This window comes from Sorex fumeus, unplaced genomic scaffold (genome assembly GCF_029834395.1).
Source record: "Sorex fumeus unplaced genomic scaffold, SorFum_2.1 ptg000018l, whole genome shotgun sequence".
Taxonomy (NCBI): domain Eukaryota; kingdom Metazoa; phylum Chordata; class Mammalia; order Eulipotyphla; family Soricidae; genus Sorex; species Sorex fumeus.
The window spans coordinates 7,874,721-7,900,384 of record NW_026606075.1 but is presented as its reverse complement, the minus strand read 5'-3'; the positions used below and the strand labels follow the sequence as shown (position 1 = coordinate 7,900,384).

Sequence of the window (25,664 nt, the reverse complement as noted above, 5' to 3'; positions counted from 1 at the left end):
TCAAATATCAGATGATCTCACTGTTGAAGGTAGGAACAAAGCTAGAAAACAGACAGTATCTAACAATGATTATAAATCTCAGATTACTAAGATTAATGGGAGTAAAACAAAGACGTGGGCTAGAGGTAACAAGGGCATTGGTCCTGGGCACTTTGGCAGTTGTGACGTGTAATAATTTTGTACATCAAAACCATAAACGTTAGCTCTAATGCAACCATGTCACTTAAATGTAAAAGTAATACCTTTTTTTTATTTTAAAAAAAAGTGATTCCTCACAGTAACTCCTCTGGAAAAGTAAGAAAGGCAAGATGTGAGAAAAAATTAGATTGCTAAGAAAATTACTAAGATTATTTTGAGGTTTGAAGTGAGTGGTAAACTTATTACAATAGTTAATAACTTGTTTGAACATTCTGTGTATAGTACCACTTTTAAATCAGCAAGTAACATTTATATAATCACACAGTTGTGCTGATAGCACATAAACATTTAAAATACAACAATGTTTTTTAAAATAAGCAATAATGCTAGAACTAATCTTTAGTAATACTTACATATTTTAATTTGCTATTTGGGGCATTTTTCTTTAAACATTGTGTTAAGAATTTAATCTTTGTATTTAGTCAGAAATTTAGATAAGCTGCAGATTAACAAGAAGAGAGTAAAGAAGTTTAGAATAAACTTCAAAGCAGTGATATATCAAAAAATATTATATTACTATAACACAGTTCATTCTTTGCCTCATTTGAAGTAAAACTAGTATTTTAAATGAGAATTCATTACCCCAAAACGCTTTGAACCAACCGTATTTTTAAAAATCCTAAGTATTTTAAAAACCTGTATTAAAATAATTTCCCACAACTTTAAAGCAAAAATGTTATGAAATACAACTACAAATTTCTGAAAATATCAATTGTCAGTTATGTTTTTGTTCTTTCTTGGAAGCATAGCAAGTCAAATCTGCCTTGGAGGATATACAAATGATTAAATATTTTAAATGTTGGCATCAGGGCAATGCAAAGCAATTTGAAAATGAAGGAGGACTAAGAATTCAATTCAGAATAATGGGTCCCCTCAGCTTCTAAAGGATGGGCTCATCTAGTCACAATTATAATATTTCCCACAGAGGATCATCTGCCAGTCTTTCAGCCCGACACAAAAATAGATTTTAATTCTGAGGGAAAAAATAATTTTTCTTGTTTTTCCAAAATAAGGTATAAAAGGAAAATGCTGTAACAGCAGCCACTGGAGGGGGCTGGGGGGTGGGGGGGGCTTGAGGGCTTGATGTTAAAATGAGAGTAAAACAAGCATAAACCATGTCTGCTGCGTTTTCTAAACATAACATTTTCTTAAACGAATTTCTATTTGTTTTAAAGACAAATGCTGAAAACACTGCTTTTTTTTCTGCATGAGTTAAGCTTTCCTTCATTGAAAAACAAATGTTGATGCAACTCCCTTCTACTGGTACACAAACCAGCTCCAGGGAAATTATGAAGCTGCCTGGGCGAACAAAGAACTAGCACCAATGCCTAGTGACATATATATTAAAGGTCTAAACATGGCTGTACTCTCCATTCATTCACCATATTCTGTTTGAAATATTTGTGGTAGGGCATTCCTGGCAGAGCTCTTGCCTTGCAGTGCTTAGGGACCCCCAGGATACACCCAGAAGAGCTGGGGGGACAGGGACTAGTGATACATGAGATCTTAGGGAATCAAACTCAGGGCTTCACATATGCAAGGCAAGTGTTCTATCACTTCAGTCACACAACCAACCTGGAATGTCTTTTCATTGAGATATTGTTTACACTATAATACCCTTACATGTTGTAAGGGTTCAGGCTTACACCTCTTCAAATGTCACTTGATTATACATAAATTTACCCACAGAACCTTAAGTGTTAATTTAGTCCCTAAGTAACCATATGAAATTTAACTACAGATTTGGGAGCCAGAATGATATTCCAATGGGTAGGGCATTGGCCTTGCACACAGCTGAGCTAGGTCTGATCCCCATCATCCCATATGGTCCCCCAAAGCAACTCCAGGAGTAATTTCTGAGTGCAGAGCGAGGAAGAGGAGGAGGAGGAGGAGGAGGAGGAGGAGGAGGAGGAGGAGGAGGAGGAGGAGGAGGAGGAGGAGGAGGCGGAGGAGGAGGAGGAGGAGGAGGAGGAGGAGAGGAGGATAAAGAGGTGTAGAAGGAGGCAAAGGAAGAGAAACAGGAGGAGGAAGAGAAACGAGGAGGAGGAGGAAGAGGAAGAGGAGGAGAAGGAGGAGGAGGAGGAGGAGGAGAAGGAGGAGGAGAGGAGGATAAAGAGGTGTAGAAGGAGGCAAAGGAAGAGAAACAGGAGGAGGAAGAGAAACGAGGAGGAGGAGGAAGAGGAGGAGGAAGAGGAGGAGGAGGAGGAGGAGGAGGAGAAGAAGGAGGAGGAGGAGGAGGAGGAGGAGGAGGAGGAGGAGGAGGAGGAGGAGGAGGAGGAATTAGATTTGGAGGTCTGGAGAGGTAAAATGGGTAGGATGCTTGCCTTGCACCAGCCAGGTTCAATCCATGGCATCCCATGTGGTCTCTCCATATCACTGCCAGGAGTGATTCCTGAACACAGAGCCAAGAGTAAGTCCAAAGTGCCACTAGGTGTGGTATTATATCAGTACCTCTTAAATAATAGATATTAGGATGAAATGAAGTGAGGTATGTGCTTAAGAGTAGAACTTAGTCACATAGAATGTTTGCTTCTTCTCATGATGTTACAGTCTGAGAATGTAGTTGAATGTGGCAATTCCTTCCATAAATAAAAGTTTTTAAGTCCTAAAAACTGAAGAACAGGGTCAAGTAAAAAAGAACACTAACTAAAGTGCAAGAGCTAACTAAAAAGTAATGCTTATGCAGCACTCTTTACAATTGCCAGAATCTGGAAAAAACCTGAGTGCCCGAGAACAAATGACTGGTTAAAGAAACTTTGGTACATCTACACAATGGAGTACTATGTAGCAGTTAGAAAAGATGAAGCTATGAAATTTACATACAAGTGGTACTACATGGAAAGTATCATGCTGAGTGAAATGAGTCAGAAAAAGAGGGATAGAAATATTCCATTCATCTGGGGAACATAAAGTAACAAAATAGGAGACTAACACCCAAGAGTGGCCGGGATTAGTACCAGGAGGTTTGCTCCATGGCTTGGAGGCCAACCACACATGCTAAGGGAAAAGGGAGCTTAGATAGAGAAGGGAGCACCAAATAAAGGATGTTGGGAGAATCTCCCAGGATGGGAGAAGCATGCTGAAAGTAGACTATAGACCAAACATAATTGCCACTCAATGCCTCTTTTGCAAACCACAACACCCAAGAGGAGAGAGAGAACCAAAGAGAATGCCCTACCACAGAGGGAGGGTGGGATGGGGCGGATGGTGGGGCAGGGATACTGGAAAATGGGCACTGGTGGAGGGATGGGTATTTGATCATTGTATAATTGAAACCCAAGCACAAAAATTTGTAGCCTAACAACTGTACCTCATGGTGTCTCACTAATAAAAATTTTTTTAAAAAGTAATGCTTAATGACATGTATAAGAACAAAAGGCATCATCTCCTTCTTTCCAATTTCTAACACAACTATCTGCCCTTACATCCCCCATGGACTTCCATTTCCTAACTAGACTGTTAAAGCATCCTTATAATACTCTTAGAAAATTCTGGGGCCAGAGCAATAATATAACATGTAGGGTGCTTGGCTTGCACGTGACCAACACAGGTTTGATCCTTGGTATCCCATATGGTCCCCTGAGCTAACCAGGAGTGCAGAGTCCTAAATACAGAGTCAGGAGTCAGCCCTGAGCACTACTAGGTGCGCCCTTACCTTCCAAAACTTAATCCCTGAACTCACCATCCCTACCACCATCACCATCACCATCACTACTGCCTGTTCCTACTTCATATTCCTTCAGTCTCATTTCACACTCTAGAATTTATTCCCACACATATTGCCATGAAGTCAGGGACATAAAACACCCTCTTCCTTCTTTAGATGTTCACAAAGTTATTTGGTTTACTGCCTCCTAGGAAAAATACACTGTCACTGTCACTGTCCTCCCGTTGTTCATTGACTTGCTCAAGAGGGCCCAGTAAGATCTCCATTGTGACAATTGTTACTGTGTTTGGCATATCGAATACGTCACAAAATAAAACAAAAACCTCAGTGCTCCTTGAAAACTTACCTTAATTAAGTGAACAGACAAAAAAAAAATGGCCCCAAACTGCACCCATGGCTACTACCACCCCTTTGGGATCATCCAGTTCCCCCTCCATCACCAGGAGAGAAGTATCATCCAGTCTGGAAAACACTGTTCCAGAAGCAATGGAAAATAAATTAAAAAGAACTAGAGAAGGATCAGCAATCAGTGTCTGAAATATCAATCGAAAAGAAGCTGCTGATACTGATTCTTTAGATCAAGGAGACTTACTCCTGTAGTAGGTTCAATACAATTTAGAGATTCAGGATTCATCAGAATTTGCCCGTATGTACCAATCCCAATTGTCACTCCCCTCATGGTTGTAAATTCAATAGCGCTATAATCACACACCTAAACTGTTTTACAGATATCTTAACTACTACTACAGAAGGCAGAATTTCTTTTTGGTTAGAGATGTAAATTTTATACCCAGAGTGCGGCCATACCAAAAATCCAAATTGTAAGAGTCGTTTTGGAAGCGAGTGGGCAACTCTGAGGAAAGAAGAAAATAACAATGACCTGAAGAGCCTTATTAATTAGTAGAAGCCACCTGAACTTTAATAAGGCTCCGGACTAGGATTGCAGGAAAGCACAGGGGCTGCTTTTGGAAACTTGAGGAAGGCATCACCTTATTATGCAGTAGCATAGATTTTAGCAACACTATTCCATGGAATTGAGCAGAAAGTTGAAAATGTCTCCAGTAAAGTGGCTGTTGGAGCTAAGGAAATTTCCAACTAGAGTAAATGTGTCACCTGGTTTACTTTGCTACTTAGAATAAAAAGTGAGAAATGAGAAGTAAAATAATCAAAGGATTTATTGAACAATAATGAGCCAAGACTTGCTCTACAAAAGACACTGTCAAAAGAAAGAAGTCACAGAATAAGAGAAAATATTTGCAAAGGACCTATCTGATAAAGGTATTTAATCTAAAATATGCAAGGCATTCTTGAAACTCAGTAAGAAAATAACCCTATGAAAAATGGGCAATAGACCTAGACAGCTCACTGAAGAAGATACACAGATGGTGATAAGCTTATGAAAAGATGCTCAAAATCATGCCATTAGGCAATTATAAAACAAAAAATGGAATACCACTATATACATAATAGAATGTTCAAAATCCTAAACATAGACAGCACCAAACGCTAAAGAGGATATGGAGTAACACAAACTCTTACTCATTGTTGGTTAAGATGCAATATGGCATGGCCATGCTGGAAGATAATTTGGCAGCTCCTTACAACATTAAACACATTCAAAGCAAACGATCCATGAATCACACTCCTAGGCATTTACCCAAATGAGCTGAAAGCTTGTGTCCATATATACCTACACATGGAAATGTACAGTAGTTTTATTCACTTCAGTCAAACCGAAATATTCTACAGGGGGCAAATGAAAAAATAAAACGTGTAATACACACCATGGAGCATTGTTTAGCCTCCACACGCATAAGAAAACTAACGAATCATGAATAGTTGGGTAAGAAACATAAAGATATATTTATAAATAAAAGAGGCTAATTTAGAAAGGCTATGAATTGTATAGTTCCAACTATATGACAATCTAGAAGAGGAAAATTAAAAAAAAAAAAAAACAGTGGCATTACCAGAGGTTGCCAGAAGTAGGGGAGAAGGAAGGATGAAGAGTCAATGAAACTATTTCAGGGCAAAAAAATGAATTTGTATGATACTATGATCATAGAAATGTGTCAGTATATATTCATCCAAATTAAGAGAATATTCAACACCAGGACTGAACCCAAATATGAGCTATAAGCTCTGGGCATTAATAAATCTCAATGTTATTTAACCAACTGTAACAAATGTACCACTTTCATACAAAATGTTGAGGGTAGGGATATTATGTAAGTCTAGGGGTCTAGGGAAAAGCTCTGAACAGAACATTCTACTCAATTTTTTTTTTCAATCTACAGCTTAATTTTCTTTTAAAATTCTCTCCAGATGGGCTGGAGCAATAGCACAGCGGCCAACCCGGGTTTGATTCCCAGCATCCTATATAGTCCCCTGGGCACCGCCAGGGGTAATTCCTGAGCGCAGAGCCAGAAGTAACCCCTGTGCATTGCCGGGTGTGACCCAAAAAGCAAAATAAAAAAAAATTCTCTCCAGAATGCAAATGATGTTAAAATTAAAATTTGTCTTCTGTATAAAGATCAGATCCAGCTACTACTAGGAAAATAAAGTTCACCTCCTAACCCATGCTGGTAGAAATGTAAATTGATCTAGCCTCTATGGAAAATACTATGGAGTTTTCGGAAATACCAACACTAGACCACCATTTGATCCAGCAATTCCACTCCTGAGTTTCTATACAAAGAATATAAATACTCACAGCACATCTATGTTCATCAAAGCACTATTTCCAGTAGCCAGTGTCTGGAAACAACCAAGTGCCCTGATGAATGTACAAAGATTTTATATATACTTTATGATCTATCATATGTAACATTATGATATTTATGAGATGGGCTGGAGTGACAGCACAGCAGGTAGGGTGTTTCCCTTGCACTCAGCCAACACGGCCAACCCAAGTTCGATTCCTCTGCCCCTCTCGAAGAGCCCGGTAACTACCGAGAGTATCTTGCCCGCACAGCAAAGCCTGGCAAGCTACCCGTGACGTATTCGATATGCCAAACACAGTAACAAGTCTCACAATGTTACTGGGCCCGCTCGAGCAAATCAATGAACAATGGGAAGACAGTGAGATACCAGTGATTTATGAGATATATGAGATATATGTAGTTTATATGTATATATATACATATATACATGTACATCTTATATACATGAGATATATGTAGCTCATATATACACACAATGGGACGCTACTCAGAAGGAAAAAAAAAAGAAATCTTGCCATTTGCAAGAAGGGTGGAAGGGGGCAAGGGGAGCATGGTAAGAAAACTGAAGTCAAAAGGAAGAAGATAAATAACAGATAATTACACTGATCTGTGAGATATAAAGAAACAAATGAGAAAACCAAACCAAAACAAGCTCTTAGATTCTTACAAAAGAGCTGAATTTACCAGAGCTATGTGCTATGGAATGTGGTACAAGGGTTCTGGTGGGTGGCACTGGTAGAGGTATGATCAAATACACTCTATAAGGTGTGAAATTACACTCCTACAATGTACGCAATGCCATAAGCTAGTGTTGCCTCCAAACAATAAACTCAAATAGAAAGTCAAAAAAAAAAAAAACACATCAAAGGTGAAGCTGAAGGCAGAAAACTCTTTGAGTTGAAAATAATTCAGGGGCCGGAGCAATAGTAGAGCGGGTAGGGCATGTGTCTTGCACACGACTAACCTGGGTTCAATGACAATTCGTCTATACACATACACCCCCACATATATATTTCCTCACTGGATTGAAATTGCTTTTTGGCATAAAATACAAAATTGAAATTATTCTCCAATTCAATAACGATAGACTTTCAAATGTCATGTTCTTTCAGATCTTTCTCTCTAGGGATGCCATGCAGTGAGCAGCCCTATGAAGAGGCCCAGGTAGTGAAGGAAGCTTCCTGCCATCAGTCCCATGAATGAGTTTACAAGTCCTCCAGATCCAGTTAAACTATAGATAGCTGGAGGCCTGGGGGGGGGGGGGGGGGGGGGTAGTATTATAACTACAATCTCAGGAAAGATGTTAAACCAAAACCTCCCAGCTAAACTCCTGGCTCTAATAAGCCTTATCAGGTAAAGATTTTCATTCTCAGTTGCAAATTGCACCGTAGCACTGTCCTCCAGTTGTTCATCGATTTTCTCGAGCAGGCACCAGTAACATCTCCATTGTGAGACTTGTTCTTACTGTTTTTTTGGCATATCGAATACATCACAGGTAGCTTGCCAAGCTTTGCTGTGTGGGCGGAATAGTCTCGGTAGCTTGCCGGACTCTCCAAGAGGGGCGGAGGAATCGAACCCAGGTCAGCTGCGTGCAAGGCAAATGCCCTAGGTTGCAAATTTAGTAGATAATTTGTTGCACTGCAATATATTACTATATATTTATATGTATGTATATATACACATAGGAGTGACTATAAATATATAAATTCCCAACGAACTAGTGGAGTTTAATAGCATAAGTTCACAGATTCATTTACTCTCCTCTTCACTGAATTGTTTTCTGCTCTCCCAATCCACCAAACTTTCAATGTAAGAAAGGCGCTTCCTTGGAACTCAGCAAAAACAGAAGTGTTTTTTGTAACTGGTGTTGAATTTAAAAATACTGGAAAATTAGCCTACATAACTCAATATTTTCAGTATTTTAAAAGATGATCTGGCTTTTCTTTCTTCAACAAGAAAAAGAAAACCCTTACATTTTTAATTAGAACATTTTAAAAAACAAACACATATGCTTATTTGGATAAAATAGTTATACATGTTTCTTACTGTGGAGAAACATTCTGAAAAAATAAAGTTGTTTTAAATAGCTCATATTCAATAATAAATATAAATATCTAGTAATATTCCCAACATAAGTAAATTTTGCACCGTTAAAAACACACATAATTTTAAAACAAAATATTACCTAAAATAATAATAAAAGATCTTATTCGCAATTACCTGCCAAACACTTTAACACAATTAATTTTTCATAATTGTTGCCAAGAAAAAGTAGGCAAAGATGCTAAAGAAACAAAATATAAATCAAAATGCTTTGATGTTGGAGGGGAGAGATCCAAATGGTCTCCAGGGAAACCATCTTTGTCAGATCCTACAATTAAACCTAGAGCTTGTTTAGGCCAGAATCCAGCCTCCAAAAATTTACTACTACCTTGAAAGAGGCTTAAGTGAAGTTATTGGGAAACAATGTGATCTCCCCTCTCCCCCAACTTCCTCCCACCATTTTAATCTACCTTAAAAATCACATAAACCCGCCAGCAGGTCAATCTGTACCTGTGAGGTGAGTGCATCAGCAGCCTGATGTTGCCTTCAGACTTCCAGATACCCCAAAATTGCTGCTGTGCCTTTGGCCAGACCCCAAAAACTTGGGGGTAAATGGCCAAAAGTTAGGTATGTGGGAGACACACCCACAAACCACCTCCGGCTCAGCTACATAATTGGAGGCACGGCCTCTCTGGTTCCTGACTGAACTGCTTAATGGCCATGATCCCAGAGACTCAGAAACAAATCTTGAAACCCAGCGGCTTTTGGCAGAAATGCGTCGGGTGGCCATCATCCTTCAGAGGCCATTGGATAGTCAGATTTGGGTCTGCAGTGAGGAGACACGCAGGGCCTCATGGGATGGGGGTGGAGCCGGTCCTGTCCTCCCCACCCCAACGAGACCTCAAGTCATCGCCCACAAATGGCCTCTCTGGCTCCTGATCAAGCTGCTTAACGGCCATGATCCCAGAGACTCAGAAACAAATCTCAAGATCCAGTGGCTTTTGGCAGAAATGTGTCTGGACCCCGCAGTAGGTTACTGTTGCCAGGCCACCCCAGGGGGGGAAAGGGTGTTGTCCCTCCGCCTGCTTCCCCTTGGTGGCTTGGTGGGTGCCATCCTCCAGAGGCCATTGGACAGTCAGGCTTGAGCCCGCAGTGACAAAACTTGTTGGGCCTCATGGGATGGGGGTGGAGCCGGTTCTGTCCTCCCAGTCCCAACGAGACCCCAAGTCATCATCCACGAACGGCCTCTCTGGCTCCTGATCAAGCTGCTTAACGGCCATGATCCCAGAGACTCAGAAACAAATCTCAAGATCCAGTGGCTTTTGGCAGAAATGTGTCTGGACCCCACAGTAGGTTACTGTTGCCAGGCCACCCCAGGGGGGAAAGGGTATTGTCCCTCCTTCTGCTTCCCCCTGGTGGCTCGGTGGCCATCATCCTTCAGAGGCCATTGGACAGTCAGGTTTGGGCCCATAGTGATGAGACATTTTGGACCTCACAGGATGGAGGGGAGCTGGTCCTGTCCTCCCCAACCCAACGAGACCCCAAGTCATCACTCACAAACGGCCTTTCTGGCTCCTGATCAAGCTGCTTAATGGCCATGATCCCAGAGACTCAGGAGCAAACGTTGGAACCCAGCAGGTTTTGGCAGAAATCCCTCCAGATTTAAGTGTTAAAATTTTGGAATTTCAAAATCGCGTGGCCACTACTGCAGCCATGCGACATCATATGTTATTCATAACTAGCAATAGAAAACAAATTGTCTACGGTTGCCTTTTCAGCAGATCTGAGCGTTGGGGTAAAATCTCAAATAATAATGGTGGGTCTGGTGTCAAAATACTGAATGTGATCAAAGTAGAGAGAGAGCAATGTGGAAATCAACTGCCCCACAGGTAGGGGGAGGGTGTGCGATGGGGGTATATTGGGGTTGTTGGGGGTGGAGAATGGGCACTGGTGAAGGTATGGGCGTTTCATTGTATGACCAAGACTTAGACCCGAAAGCTTTGTAACTGCTCTCACAGTGATTCAATAAATAAAATTATAAAAAATAAAGTAAAAGTAAGCTGGAGTTCATGCACAATTCAATCAGCTAACCAGTGGCTTAATAAGTAGCAGTACTCCTACATTTAAAAAAAAAATCACACAAACCTGACTCAGGTTCAATCCCCAGGACCCTATATGGTCCCCTGAACTCCACCAGAAGTGATCCTGAGTGCAAAGCCAGGAGAAAGCCCTGAGCACTGCTGGATATGGCCCCAAAACAACAACAACGACAAAATCACAATTTTCTCAACTTCACTATTCCTTGAAACATTAGAGGAAAGTTAGGTTCAATCTTCTGAAAGCATATATACACTACCTGATCTTTTTTTTGTTTGTTTGTTTTTTGTTTTATGGGTCACACCCAGTGACGCAAAAGGGTTACTCCTGGCTCTGCACTCAGGAATTACTCCTGGAGGTGCTCAGGGGACCATATGGGACGCTGGGAATCGAACCCAGGTTGGCCATGTGCCATGCAAATGCCCTACCTGCTATACTATCGCTCCACCCCCCCTACCTGATCTTTAATTCCATTTTTTTTCCTTCTCCCTTTCTTCTACTGTCATGTACCTTCTTGGTTTTTTTTTTCAATCAATTCAGATGATACATAATTCTACAAGTTCTTAATGAGTCATTTCTAATCATTTTCTTCTTTCAAGTATTTTCAGTTTCAGATGACTCAGACTTAAAGAGGGTCTTGACAAACTAGGTTTATCAAACTCTAAATATCTCCCGACTGAAGCAGGAAAAAATACAATCAATGCTTTAAAAAATAAAACATCAGCTAATAATTGGCATACTAATCTCTTGAGGCTGTCAATAATAAAGTGCCAGAAACTGGTGGCTTAAATAAAAGTTTATTTTCTCGCCATTCCAGAGGCTGAACATCCTAGATCAAGGTTTGAGTTCTGGCATGAACTCATTCCCTAGCTTGCTGCTGTGTCTTCACATGGTGAAGAGAACAATCAAAAGAGATCTCTGCGGGGGGATGGTGTCGCCAACAGATCAACCTGTACCTGCGGGGCAAGTTCATCACCAGCCTGATGTTGCCTTCAGGCTTCCTGATACCCCAAAATTGCCACGATGCCTTTGGTCAGACCCCAACAACTTGGGAACAAGTTTACCAAGAAATTAAATGGCCAAAAGTTAGGTATGTGGGAGTTACACCCACAAACCACCTCCGGCTCAGCTACACAAGCTCACTCAGAGTTCGGATGGGCTACCTCCCCCACTTCCCAATACATGGGAAGCACTGGCAGTCACCCCCACGAAACAACTCCAGCGCCACCCTGTAAGCTCTACTATTGGCCTTGCCTCAGAGACCCCTAAATAAAACTCAAAAGAGACCAAAAGCTTCAGTTAAGCTCAGACCCATACATGGCTGAACAGACCAGAGTAAACTGGAGGAGGCGGGTTGGCCTGTGCTCGCCCAAGCAGAGTCCCCGGTGGCCACTTGCTTCCACAATCTAAAATTGCCACCATACCCCAAGTCTGACTCCACCATCTCAGGATGGACCCCACCAAGGTATAAAAGGTAAAGGCCCTCCCGTTGTTCATCGATTTGCTCGAGCGGGCCCAGTAACGTCTCCATTGGAGACTTTGTTGTTACTGTGTTTGGCATATCGAATACGTCACGGGGAGCTTGCCAGGCTCTGCCGTGCGGGCGAGATACTCTCGGTAGCTTGCCGGGCTCTCCGAGAGGGGCGGAGGAATCGAACTCAGGTCGGCCATGTTGGCCGCTTGCAAGGCAAACGCCCTACCCACTGTGCTATTGCTCCAGCCCCCACCAAGGTATAATCTGCTGAAAATTATGTAATGTGGATCTTAGCGCACCAGCAGCCCTGGCTCAGAGACACAGAGGCAAGTACGGTCACGCCCACAACTTCTTCCAGGTGCCATCTTGGCACAACAACAGCCCTGGTTCAGAAACACAGCAGCAAGTCCCAGAAGACACCACAGCGCCAGAGATCTCTCCCGGCCCCATACTGAGCCAATATCACCAGGGCACCCTAGATGGAGCAGGTGCAGTCTCCCCACCTACTCCAGATGGAATCCCAGTGACCAAGAACTTTCACAAGCCAAGGTCCAAGTATGCAGGTTCAGGACTAAATCTCCAGACCGCATGGTGGCAGAGGACCCGGGCTGTCCCTCCCCAAGTCCCTGCCCACCCAGAAGACTGGCTGTCAAGCCAACAATTAGCCTCCACGCACCATCTTAGCACACTATCAGCCCAGGCCCAGAGACAGAAGCAGCAAGTCCCGGAAGAAACCACAGCGCCAGAGATCTCTCTGGGCCCCATACCGAGCCAATATCACCAGGGCACCCCAGATGGAGCAGGTGCAGTCTCCCCGCCTACTCCAGATAGTATCCTGGTGACCAAGAGCTTCCACAAGCAAGGCCCAGGTATGCAGGTTCCAGGACTAAATCTCCAGGCCACATGGCACCAGAGGACCTGGGCTGTCCCTTCCCAAGTCCCTACCCACCCAGAAGACTGGCTGTAATGTCCCCAATTAGCCTCCACGCACCATCTTAGCACACCACCAGCCCAGGCCCAGAGACACAGCAGCAAGTCCCGGAAGAAACCACAGCGCCAGAGATCTCTCCGGGCCCCATACCAAGCCAATATCACTGGGGCAACCCAGATGGAGCGGGTGTAGTCTCCCCGCCTACTCTAGATGGAATCCCGGTGACCAGGAGCTTTCACAAGCAAGGTCCAGGTATGCAGGTTCAGGACTAAATCACCAGGCCTCGTGGTGGCAGAGGACTAAGGCTGTCCTTCCCCACACCGCACACCCAGAAGACTGGCTGTCAAGCCCACAATTTGCCTCCGGACGTCATCTTAGCACACCAACAGCCCTGGCACAGAGACTCCCAACTGAATGCCAAAATGGAATAGTGCCATACAGAGATGTTTCTGGAACCCAACCATTTACAATCTAGAAATTTACAGTTACAATTATGGCCGCACGAGCTCTCAGGATATTCGAAATGAGCTACGGAAAATATATTATCTAGAGTCTGCCCCTGGCAGGTAGGCTTGAATGATGGTGGAAAATTCGAGCAAAATTAATGCCCAAAATTAGAGAGAATATTGGGGAAATTGTCTGCCACAGAGGCAGGGTGAGGCCTGCGATGTGTGTGTATGGGGGGGTGGGGGGTGATACTTGGGCCATTCGTGGTAGAAAATGTGCACTGGTGGAGGGATGGGTGTTCCATTATTGTATGGCTGAATCTCAAACATGAAAGCTTTGTAACTCTATCTCACAATGACACAATAAAATAAAAAAAGTAATGGGGAGTTCATGCCCAATTCAAACAGCTTAATCAATGGCTGAACAAACAGCAGTAATCCTACATTATTGAGAGAGAGAGAGAGATCTGGTATTGCTCCTTAAAATTAAGCCTGTCCTTTCAAATCGAGGTCCTACCCTTGAAACTTCATGAAACCTTAACGCTTTTCTTGGAAGTTAAGACTTCGACCTATGATTCTGACTGTGGGAACACTGTCAATCCACAGTAATTAAAAGGGATTATATCATATTAAAGAACATAGGCTGTAATGTTCTTGATACGCTTCTGAATATCCTCTAATCTTACAAGTTACTTTACCATCATCGGTTCAGGTGGTCCAGCTTTCAAAGATTAGAGCAGAGAGGGATGAGAAAAAACTTTGAACTGCAGAATTAGAATTAGAAGGCACACAATCCACGCAATGGACTACCCCCACTTTTAACCCCAATTTCAAGTTCAAAAGATAGAATTCTTTAGTTTGCTAGAGAGATGCAGGGGAATTCACGAGAACTCATCCACCTGGGGTATGCATTTTAGAGAGAAAGGATACAGATCAAACTTAGGGAAGAAAAGAAGCACAAAGAGGCAGAGTTTGGGATGTACACCAAACAGGGAGCTTCTGATGATCTCGACCATGCCTGTGGAGTCACACATATGCTGTCCTATACATCTATGCCTCATGACATACACAGCAGTTTGTCGGCTAGGAAACCTAGTTTTACTGGGGCCATATCATAGCACAGCTAACTTATTTACTGATCCTCCAGTCTATGCCCCTTTTCTGGTAAACTGATACCATGTGACCCAAAGTCTCTACCCCAAATCACGTGAGTCTTTCTGGCATCCCCACTCTGAGACTATCTGTGAGCAGCAAGCCCCCACTCTAAGACGTACTGTTAGAGAATGTGGAAGAACATCCCCCTAACAAAAAACACCCCCAAAGTCAGGCTAGTTCCATGGGCAAAACAGAGGAGGTCTTAGAATAGACGCAAGTTTGGACTATAAACAGGCGGCAAAAATACGCCCAGGAAAGAATAGAATAAAACTGTTTAGGGTCTTCTACATGTAGAAGGAAAACCAGAATAGGGAACTGTCATGACTTTGTATGTAAGACTGCCAGCTGACTGGCTATGTGAACTATCCCAGTCTCTGCCCTTATGTGCTACTGAATTGGATGCACTTATCAACTGTCTTTAATGTCTTTGCTAACTTAAACAATAACTCATGTGCTGGGAACCAGTAGGCAAACAATATCTTATTGAATAAATTGCCAGCATGTGCACTGCCTTATGACTGACTACTCAGGCAATCCTAAAGCTTGGACAACTCATGCATTTGTCCCCTTATGTACTTGTCTCATTGTCTGTGACTGCATCCCTGGAGTGAGATCAAAGGTGCCAATCTGACTGCCTTTAAACAGGAGATGGTGGCCCAAGGCTCCTGGGAAAACAGGTACTCAACACTGCTACCCAGAAGCAAGTGCAAAGACCAGAAGCTCTTTGGGACAAGGTTTACTAGAAACCATTCAGGCCTGCCTACTGCCGACAGCCAGTACAGGAACCTTGAGAAATATATACCCCTTCTCTCTCCCCATATCGTTTCTGCGTGTTTTTTAGTTTGGTGGTTTTGTTTTGTTTTTGGCTTTTGGGCCACATCCAGCAATGCTTAGGGCTTACTCCTGGCTCTGCACTCAGGAATCAAATCTATACTCGCGGGACCACATGGGGTCTTCGAAAGACCATTTGGGGTGTCAGATCTTCCACACCCAGGTTGGCTGTGTCCAAGGCAAGCACTCTACCTACTATATATCATTCCGGCTCCTCTTCCACTATGGTAAGGCTCCTAACTCCTCCAATTACACCTTTCATTACAAATTAACTTCCTGCTTTAGTAATTCCAAATTTCTTTCATTTTTAGAATTTTTCATTAACTCCAGAATGCCTTTCCATTTTATTTCAAAGACCTGCCTTTCAGTTCTTAACTCTAGCATCATTGTCTTTTTTTTTTTCTTTCTTTTTGGGTCACACCCCTTGATGCACAGGGGTTACTCCTGGCTCTGTACTCCGGAAATTACTCCTGGCGGTGCTCAGGGGACCATATGAGATGCTGGGAATTGAACCCAGGTCGGCTGCGTGCAAGACAAATGCCCTACCCGCTGTGCTATCACTCCATTCCCACAAGCATCATTTTCTTCAGAAAATCCTAGGCAAGGAGTTGAGCCTCCCCCATAACATCACATACAAGTTGTTATCATTATTAGTGTCTCTTTACAGAGGACATACCCAACCAATATACAAAACCCTCAAACATGGTCTTTTTCCCAAACTACATTGGTAGCTCTCTTTTTACAGATTTAAATAATTAAGACCCAGACTAACTCTTCCTCTTATTTACTTCTTCACCCTTCATTTCATCTAGATCTTGGGCGTTTCTCTATTCCTTTATTCCCTCATCATCATCATTTGACACTACAGTCCTCTCCCTATCTAGCTAATCCCTATTTAAATACTCTATATTAAAGGATGCTTACCCAAATGATTAATTTCTACATTGTCTGAGTTAGTACCAGAATCATTTTCACTAGTAAAGACAAGATGATATCCAGAATAGGGTGATTCAAGTCAAGACAGCATATCTCCTATACATTTTTCAAATTGTTCAAGTGCTCACCCTAACTTATAATCTGGGTCATAACTGGAGCTTGTTCTGCATTCTAAATAAGGCACATAAAAGTAATCTATGTCTTTCTAGATGAAATGGGCATCATTCACACTTCTGTGCTACTTTAGTTACTCTGAACTGTTTTTTTTAAAAGAGTTATTTAGTAAGTACATTAAACTGTCACTGTCACTGTCATCCTTTTGTTTATCGATTTGCTCGAGCGGGCCCAGTAACATTGTGAGACTTGCTGTTACTGCATTTGGCATATTGAATACGTCACAGGCATTGCCATGCGGGTGAGATACTCTTGGTAGCTTGCCAGGTGCAAAGGATATGATATATCTCATACTGCTTTTTTTATACCCAATCACATACAGCAAAGTGGTTAGCTGGGGATGGGAACATTGTTATGTTGTTACTATGTAGTTAATAGTCATACCCTTAAGGATTTGTTGTGATCATTCCTGTAGATTAAAGGGTCCCATATCTACAATCTTAATTGGGGGGGTTTCTCCCTTGTGATACCAGAGATTAAACCTAGATCCTCTATAAGCTGTTGAGCTGTAACACTGGATACAGCTTTTCAGTCTTGTTGTTGTTGTTGATTTGATTTGTTTTGTTTGTGGTCCATATCCAGTGGCACTCAGTGGCTCTACACTCAGGGGTCACTCTTGGTGGGATTCAGGGGAACATATTTAGTGCCAGGGATAGGATGCAGGTCAGCCACATGCAAAGCAAATGCTTTAGCCACTATCTTCACTTCAGCCCCAATCTTAATCTTATTAACTCTTTAACCTCCAGCAAATCAACCTTAAGTGTGTTATCAACTACCCTGTGCCTAAATTTAAATATGCAGTCTTCTTTAAACAGAAGCACACAGGGGCAACCTCCAAGCACACACAGTGCCTGGAGTAGTCCCTGAGCACTATCAGGTATGGACCAAACACCACCTGAAATTTTTTTCAACAACAACAACAAAAAGAAAGTACCCTTGAATTAACTACCATTAACTACCTTGGATTCATTTTTTAGTCCTTTCACTCTAAAACATATTATGGAAAAATATTTTTCCAACCCAGAGAGGAAGACCAGGATTAAGATGCTCACCGGGTATCCCCAGCACTGCTGGTCCTGTGAGCATCCTCCAGTGCATACCTGAAGGCCCCTAGAACCATTTGATGGTGCTGACCCAGGGAATCCCTAGCATGCAAAGACACATGCATTGAACTACTGGCGTAGATGGACAGGAATTGCCAGGATGGAACCCAAGACCTCCTGAGCACTAGATGGGAAACCCAAAATAATAATATTAAATAAAATTTTGACCATGCTCAAAAGTCATAAATTAAACATTTACAATAAGTTCCATACACTCATTATTCATAAATCAATAAATTACACTCTCAATAAACCATATTACCCTTTGGGTAAAAATGTTATGATGTGAACAATTTAGTTTATTCCTATAAACTATACACACTGCTTATCTCCCAACTCCTGGAACCAAACCATATTGATGTATAGAAGTACTTACTGAATTACTCAAGGCCTTCAGAGCTATCTGCCGAGATAATGGTAGGCAATTTGTGCTGTCTCCTTATCCTCCGATTCCATTCCTATCCACAGAGCTATATTGCTTTCATTTTGTCTCTGGGTACTCGCCTCCCTTCTCTGGTATCAGTACCAGGGTTATCATCTATTGCCATTTACTGATAGCCTTTGCCTCTCTTTGTCTAACCACATCCGACTGCTATACAGCTAGCCAACACTTGTGTTTAAATTTCTCTTCATTTTTGGCTCTTCTTTTTCCTGTTCTTCTCAGATACCAGACTAGAAGAAATCTACTTCAGAGGTATAGTCTACCAATCAATATACTCCTTTCCTTCTAAATTAAAAAAAAAAAAATCAAAGCAGGTCAAGATGATCTTTGGCTTCTCTGAACAGCTTCCATCACAATCTGAGACTCTAGATTTCATTCACTGTCATTAAAGATACTATATGGTACCTTTGATTTCCAAGTCTAGAATTACTGCAGGTACTTAGTACACAGACAATTGGAGCTTTTATAAATATTGTATTTTAGGACCAAAAAAGCAATAGATTACAAAAAAAAACCCCCATAAACTTGAAAGATATACGCCCAACTATGTACACTATAGCACTTTTTACAAAAGTCAAGATCTGGAAACAGTCCAAGCAGCCAATGGCAGATAAGTAGATAAAGAAATTGTGGTGTATATGTACAGGATAGTATACTACTCAAGCTATAAGAAAATATGAACCCTTGCCTTTTGCTACTACTTGAAGAAAACTAGAGGGTGACATCTGAGTCAGAGGAAAAGGACAGATGGTCTCACATATATATATTTTTTACTCGGCTTTTGGGGTCACACATAGCAATGCTCAGGGATTACTTCAGATTCTGCACTCAGAAAGTACTCCTGGTGGCGTGTAGGTACCATACGGGATGCTCGGGATCAAACCTGGATCCACGTGCAAGGCAAATGCCCTACCCATTGTGCCATCGCCTCTACCCTCAACATATATCTATATATAAAAAGAAAGCAAACAAGCAAAGAAAGGAACAATACCCAGTGAAAACCATTTCTTGAAATTTGGCCACAGAAATGAGGTTACCAAGTTTGGCATGTGGGAACAAAAGAGTGTGCAGAATAGGGAAGGATGTGGCAGACTAGAAGCAACTTAAGGACAGTGGTGGAAGGTCTCTGGCATTTTGGCGTATGGGGTGGGGGGGGGGGGCGGGCAGCAACTCTGTATCCCAAAATAATTAAGACTAACTCTATTATAACCATGCTACTTCAATAAAAAATAAAATATTTTTAAACAAATAGAAGAAGATGGTGGATGGCTTTCATAGTTCCTAAAAAATTTACCAGAAAAAAAAATTCTATTAAAATCAGATTAAAAAAAATAATAATAATGTACTCCCAGGGCACTAGACCTATGATCTAAAAGCATGTCAAATGATATAAATGCAAATCATTAGCAAGAAATACAAAAGGTACTACTTCAGAATGATTAGGATGGCTTTTACTTTTAAAATGTTATTAGTGAGGATATCAAGAAATTCTGGAAAGGAGGAAGAAAGCTGAAGTCTCTGTGCATTGTTCGTGGAATGTAAAACAGCAGAGCCACTGTGGGTAGGAGTATGGTGATCCCTAAAGTTTTAAACAGAGAAGTAGCAAAAATCTAGCCAGGTCAGTTCTGGGTATACACCCAAAAGAAACAAATATGTCACTGCAACACCCACCCCATATATCTGAAAAGATATTCTCAAATTTCATCCACATTTCTACTTAAAAGTCCCCTTTTTAGAGAGACTGTACTGGGGTACTCTATCTAAATTAGCACACTTCATCATTTTCTCTCCCCTTAATAAGTGTTATATTTTCCTCTATAAAGAACTCTTACAACAACAATAGCCCTTCACCTACTACAATGTAAACTCCAGAAACCACAAGTACTTTGTCTATTTTGCTCACTACTGTATGCCCAGCACATCCAGGCTCAACCAACTGGGGCACACGATTACTTGCTGAATGAATGGCTCTATATTCACAGCTTCTCAAACCATATCGTCCTCTTGGCCATGGTACTATCCCATTTACTAGGGCAACAGCAGCAACTGCACTGAAGCTACCCGGAGTATCCCTAGCTAAGTGGAAGGATCATCTAGGCCAGACAGCGTACTTCTAGTTCGATTCTAAATACCCTAAACACGACACAAGTGGGGGATAAAGATGAGGTTTTATACACCCGACATTGCCTAACGCAATGTTAGCCTTAGGTTAAGACAGTTGGGATGAAAAAGGAACAAATGCAGCAACACCGCTTGTCAATAAATACAGCCAAAGCAACTGTTTCTTTGGCAGCGAAGTAGCACTCGCTGATGCACTAGAAAAGTCAGTCAAAATCTCTAGATGTGAAAGACACGACCGTTTCCAACATTTATTTAACTTTGAAGGCATCCAGGTCTACATGCATTCAGTAAAAACGTCCCACCACCCTTCCTCATGCACCTTCTAAGTTTGGAGACTCCAGTTTACAGAGTACATCCCTCCTGGCAAAGATCTGGTAGTGGATGACACTTTCTCCTTTTAAAAAGTGCAACAAAATAAAGTTTTCCCAAGCAGTGGAAAAACACACCTCCCCCTCCAAAGGGGAAGCAAGAGGGCCCAGGATCGACTCCCCAGTCTCTGGGACTCCCAGCACCGGGACTACGAGTCCTGGACTTAGGAGAGACGTGGACGGGGGGGGCGCACGTGTCCAGCCCCGCCTCGGAAGTGGCCAGGGCAGGTGACACTTGTCCCTTATTAGCGGGGTGCTGGGCACGGGACAGCAGAGTGGGCAGCAGACGCTGATCCACCCGGATCAACGGTGTCTGGCCCCCCGGGGGTGGGGGGGTGGGGGGGGGGGACCAGGCCAGCCCCTTCCCCGGATTCTGGCCCGGGCCTGCCCCCCAGAGCTCAGGACCCCGCGGCCGCAGGACCTACCTGAGCTCTGCCCCCAGCTGCAGGGCTGCGGGGGGAGGCGGGAGGAGGCGTGGCCGTCCAGCTCGCCCGGCGAACTCCCTCGTGCGGCGGTTCTGACTTTCCCTCTCGGGACGCGCGTCCGGACCCAGTTCCACTTGCACTTCCGGGGTCTGCGGGCGCCGTGACGTCATCGCGCACGCGACGGCGCTGGCGGCGACGATCCGGAAATGGGGAAGTGGGAGGGGCGTGGTCGCGGGTTCCCGCGGCGCGAGTTGGGGCGTGGGGGGCCGCGGGGCCGCGGGGGTGCGGGGGTGCGGGGATGGGGGAAACGTGCCCCTCGGGTCTTCTCGCCCGGGCCCAGGGATTCGCCCGATCTCCCGGGAGGCTTGTCTAGGCGTCTGATTGTCAGCTCTCCCACTCTTGACCCACCCGGTGTCAGGGTCCCTCCAACTCCATTCAGGATCAGAGAGGGAAAGTTGGGAGTCAGAGGTTAAAACGTGAATGATAACGTATCTGATTCGGATCGATTGGGCTCCCTGGCTTGGTTCTTCTGCCTAGCCCCTGAAATCTAACAGGAGAGGCTCTAAAGGGCGCTGCCTAAGAATCACCTCCCCAGCAGAGGCTCAGTTCTCAGCTTAGCTTCTAAGGCAATAAGGAAAGTGATCAAAAAAAGGAAGAAAGAAATTACCCACCCATGAAAAGGACCCAGACCCTCCATAAGCAGGACGTTAACCATAAACTCTACATCTTTAATTCACATCTTTAATGCACACTGGCAACATGTGACCTACGAACCAGTATAAAGATTAGAGTGAGAGAGTTTATATCATTCAGGCAGTTTTAATAAATCCCAAACTCTTCAGCTTCAGGTACCTCAACCGTTGAACAAGACTTGACAGTTGATCATATGTTCCTTAGAATTCGGAACATTTCATCCCACATCATGAAATGCCAGTGTTTTCTTTGTTCTCCTTCACTAGATCCCTGATTTCTAAAAGCTGTGTGTCTCAGGACTCTTAACCTCTTTCTAAACATTCTCCCTCCCTAGACCATAGACGACCATCCTAAAGTATGAAAAACAAAACTAGTAAACAAAAAAACTAAAAGTCCACTCTTCCTAAGGCCAGCAGGGAACTCAAGTCACAGGCAAAATTGCTGCTAATAAAAATTGGAAGTACAGACAATAAAAGAAGGGCATGACTTATTGGGAGTAGAAGCCACTGGAGGCATAAATGAACACCTTAAATGTAACTGATGAATTGCTGGCAGTTTATTGTGAACTAATGTGAAGTTTAAACGAGCAAACTTAAAAGTGGATAAAGAATGGGTGACCGCCATGTTTTTGTGAATTTCACCTCCACTATCTCAAGTTATTGTGAAAACTGGAAAATCCTCTTTTAGCAATGAAAAACAAAAATGAATATTTGGAAATAAGTTTTAGTTCTCTTTTTTGTTTTGTTTTGTTTTGTTTTTTACAAAGTCTGCCCTCAACGGAAACTACTTTCAGATCTTAAACAACCTGGGGAACAAACATACCCAACGTTAGCTCAGTCTAGACTTTAAAGTGTTTCTTGCGTGGTACTGCCAGGGAGGGGGGCTGGACAGTGTTAGAGAATGGCTGTGCAGGATATGAATAGTAGGAACTGGAGGGTCACAATCACAATCACAAATCATCCTGTTATTCGTCGATTGCCTCGAGCTGGTCCAGTAACGTCTCCATTGGAGACTTTGTTGTTACTGTGTTTGGCATATCGAATACATCATGGGTAGCTTGCCAGGCTTTGCCGTGCGGGCTAGATACTCATGGTAGCTTGCCAGGCTCTCCGAGAGGGGTGGAGAAATCTAACTTGGGTCAGCCAGGTCGGCCGCTTGCAAGGCAAACGCCCTACCCACTGTGCTATCGCTCCAGCTTTTTATGAATAATCCACTAAAGATGTTCAAAAAAAGGTTTCTTAGAGATCAATTCGTTGATTGCCTCGAGCAGGCCCCAGTAACATCTCCTTCATCCTAGCCCTGAGATTATATTCAAGGCTCTTTAGGAGAATGAGACCCATCATTGTTACTGGTATTTGGCATATTGGCTACGCCACGGGGAGTTTGCCAGACTCTGCCGTGTGGGCAGGCTACATTCGGTAGCCTGCCAGTTTGTCCAAAGTAGGAATGAGATGTCATAATAAGATGTCGCGCGGCCGAGGGTACTGTAAGCAAATAAATGGCAATACAGTAAACATCAGATATGTAAAACATTAATAGAAATGATAAAAAATGTTTTATACATTCTTTTTCTGTGAGCCACACTCAGTGGCGTTAAGGGGTATTCTCAATTGATCCCAAACCTCTTTGTGCTCCTGCCCTTTGAGCTACCTTCCCCACGCAGTGAAGGGTTCTTTAAAAGACTAAACACAGCAGAGGAAAAAGTCTAGTTTGAGACAATGTTGATAAAAACTGAACCACAGAGGCAGTACTTGCTTTGCATCTGGCCAACCCAAGTTTCAATTCCAGCTCCAGTATATATCCTGGCTCCACATATGGTAGCCCTTGAATCGCCAGAAGTGATTCTTAAGAGTCAGGAGGAGAGAGGGAGAGTGGGAAAGGAGGGAGGGAAGGAGGGAGGGGGGAGAGAGGGAGGAAAGGAGAGAGGACTAAAATACTGAGATATAGAGAAAAACAGAAAATGATAAAAGGTGTGACCTATGCGTAATAGAAACACTACGAAGAGACTAGAGAAAGGAACAATAGAATCTTCTAAAATAATTATGACAGAAATTTCCAACATTAATGATAGTCCAAAACTCACAAACTTAGGAAATCTATAGAAATTCAAGTTAGGATAAATGCTTAAAATATCTATGCCTGGACATATACATTCAAACAGCAGAAAATGGACAGAGGAAAAACCTTGAAGTCATAAAGAATCACCATCTTTGTCCATAAATTTAAAAGGATAAGACTACATTGCACTTTTCTGAAGCAATGAAGAATATAGTTAGAAATTAAAAATCTTGAATAAAACCACAAACTTTGATTCTGTATCTGGTGAAATTATTCTCAAACCTAGAGGAAAATTATAACTACTCAGAAAAACAAAATTGAGAGAAAGTGTTGCCTATAACAGTTTTTTTCTCAAAAAAATGTTAAAAGGAGTTCTTCAAAGAAATAGAAACTTCTCTTAGTTCAAACACTTGGTTCTGAATTTAAAAAAAAAAAAAAGTTTTTGTGACGAAACAAGTAAAGTAAAGGCCCTCCCGCCGATCATCGATTTGCTCGAGCGGGCCCAGTAACGTCTCCATTGGAGACTTTGTTGTTACTGTGTCTGGCATATCGAATACTCTCGGTAGCTTGCCGGGCTCTCCGAGAGGGGCGGAGGAATGGAACTCGGGTCGGCCATGTTGGCTGCGTGCAAGGCAGACACCCTACCCGCTGTCAAAATAAAATAATTTTAAGCCAGAGATATAGTACAAAGTCTCTGCCCCCGCGCCTCGGTGTTCCTTCCTGGAGTCCCTTGGAGGGGAGCGGGTTGAGCTTTCCTCCCCACCCCGGCCAGGGCTACGGCAGCCGGAGACCTCCAGGACCAGTCACCACCATGCCGAGACCACTCTCCGCACACATGAAGGTACTGGCAGAGGGACAAAGCCACGCGGGTTCCGGGGCCGAGACCTCCAAGCCTACTCGGATTGGAGTCGAGCATCTTCCACCCAGATCCTCCAAATTCCAGTAGGCGGGGGTCACACCCACCACCTGGCCCCCTGGCGCCATGTAATCCCATCAGCGGCCAAGACTCAGAGACTATAAAATCCAGATCCCGGACGAGAACAGTGCAGTCTCTGCCCCCGTGCCTGGGCGTTCCTTCCCGGAGTCCCTTGGAGGGGAGCGGGTTGAGCTTTCCTCCCCGCCCCGACCAGGGCTCCGGCAGCCGAAGACCTCCAGGACCAGCCACCACCATGCTGAGACCACTCTCCGCACACATGAAGGTACTGGCAGAGGGACAAAGCCACGCGGGTTCCGGGGCCGAGACCTCCAAGCCTACTCGGATTGGAGTCGAGCATCTTCCACCCAGATCCTCCAAATTCCAGTAGGCGGGGGTCACACCCACCACCTGGCCCCCTGGCGCCATGTAATCCCATCAGCGGCCAAGACTCAGAGACTATAAAATCCAGATCCCGGACGAGAACAGTGCAGTCTCTGCCCCCGTGCCTGGGCGTTCCTTCCCGGAGTCCCTTGGAGGGGAGCGGGTTGAGCTTTCCTCCCCGCCCCGACCAGGGCTCCGGCAGCCGAAGACCTCCAGGACCAGCCACCACCATGCTGAGACCACTCTCCGCACACATGAAGGTACTGGCAGAGGGACAAAGCCACGCGGGTTCCGGGGCCGAGACCTCCAAGCCTACTCGAATTGGAGTCGAGCATCTTCCACCCAGATCCTCCAAATTCCAGTAGGCGGGGGTCACACCCACCACCTGGCCCCCTGGCGCCATGTAATCCCATCAGCGGCCAAGACTCAGAGACTATAAAATCCAGATCCCGGACGAGAGCAGTGCAGTCTCTGCCCCCGCG

General features: G+C 43.6%; 1 protein-coding gene across 6 annotated transcripts in view; it reads right to left on the bottom strand.

Moving 5' to 3' along the window:
• The window catches only part of ARB2A (ARB2 cotranscriptional regulator A), a 474,471-nt gene extending 453,196 nt beyond the window's left edge, over positions 1-21,275 (bottom strand). For 4 of the 6 annotated variants that reach the window (XM_056112435.1, XM_056112436.1, XM_056112438.1 and 1 more), the window contains exon 1: positions 21,135-21,273. The gene's annotated coding sequence lies outside the window, so the exon portion shown is untranslated. Of the gene's footprint in view, positions 1-21,134 lie in introns of all 6 variants that reach the window. The other 2 variants (XM_056112439.1, XM_056112440.1) reach the window with 1 other exon arrangement.
• Positions 21,276-25,664: the final 4,389 nt, after the last annotated feature.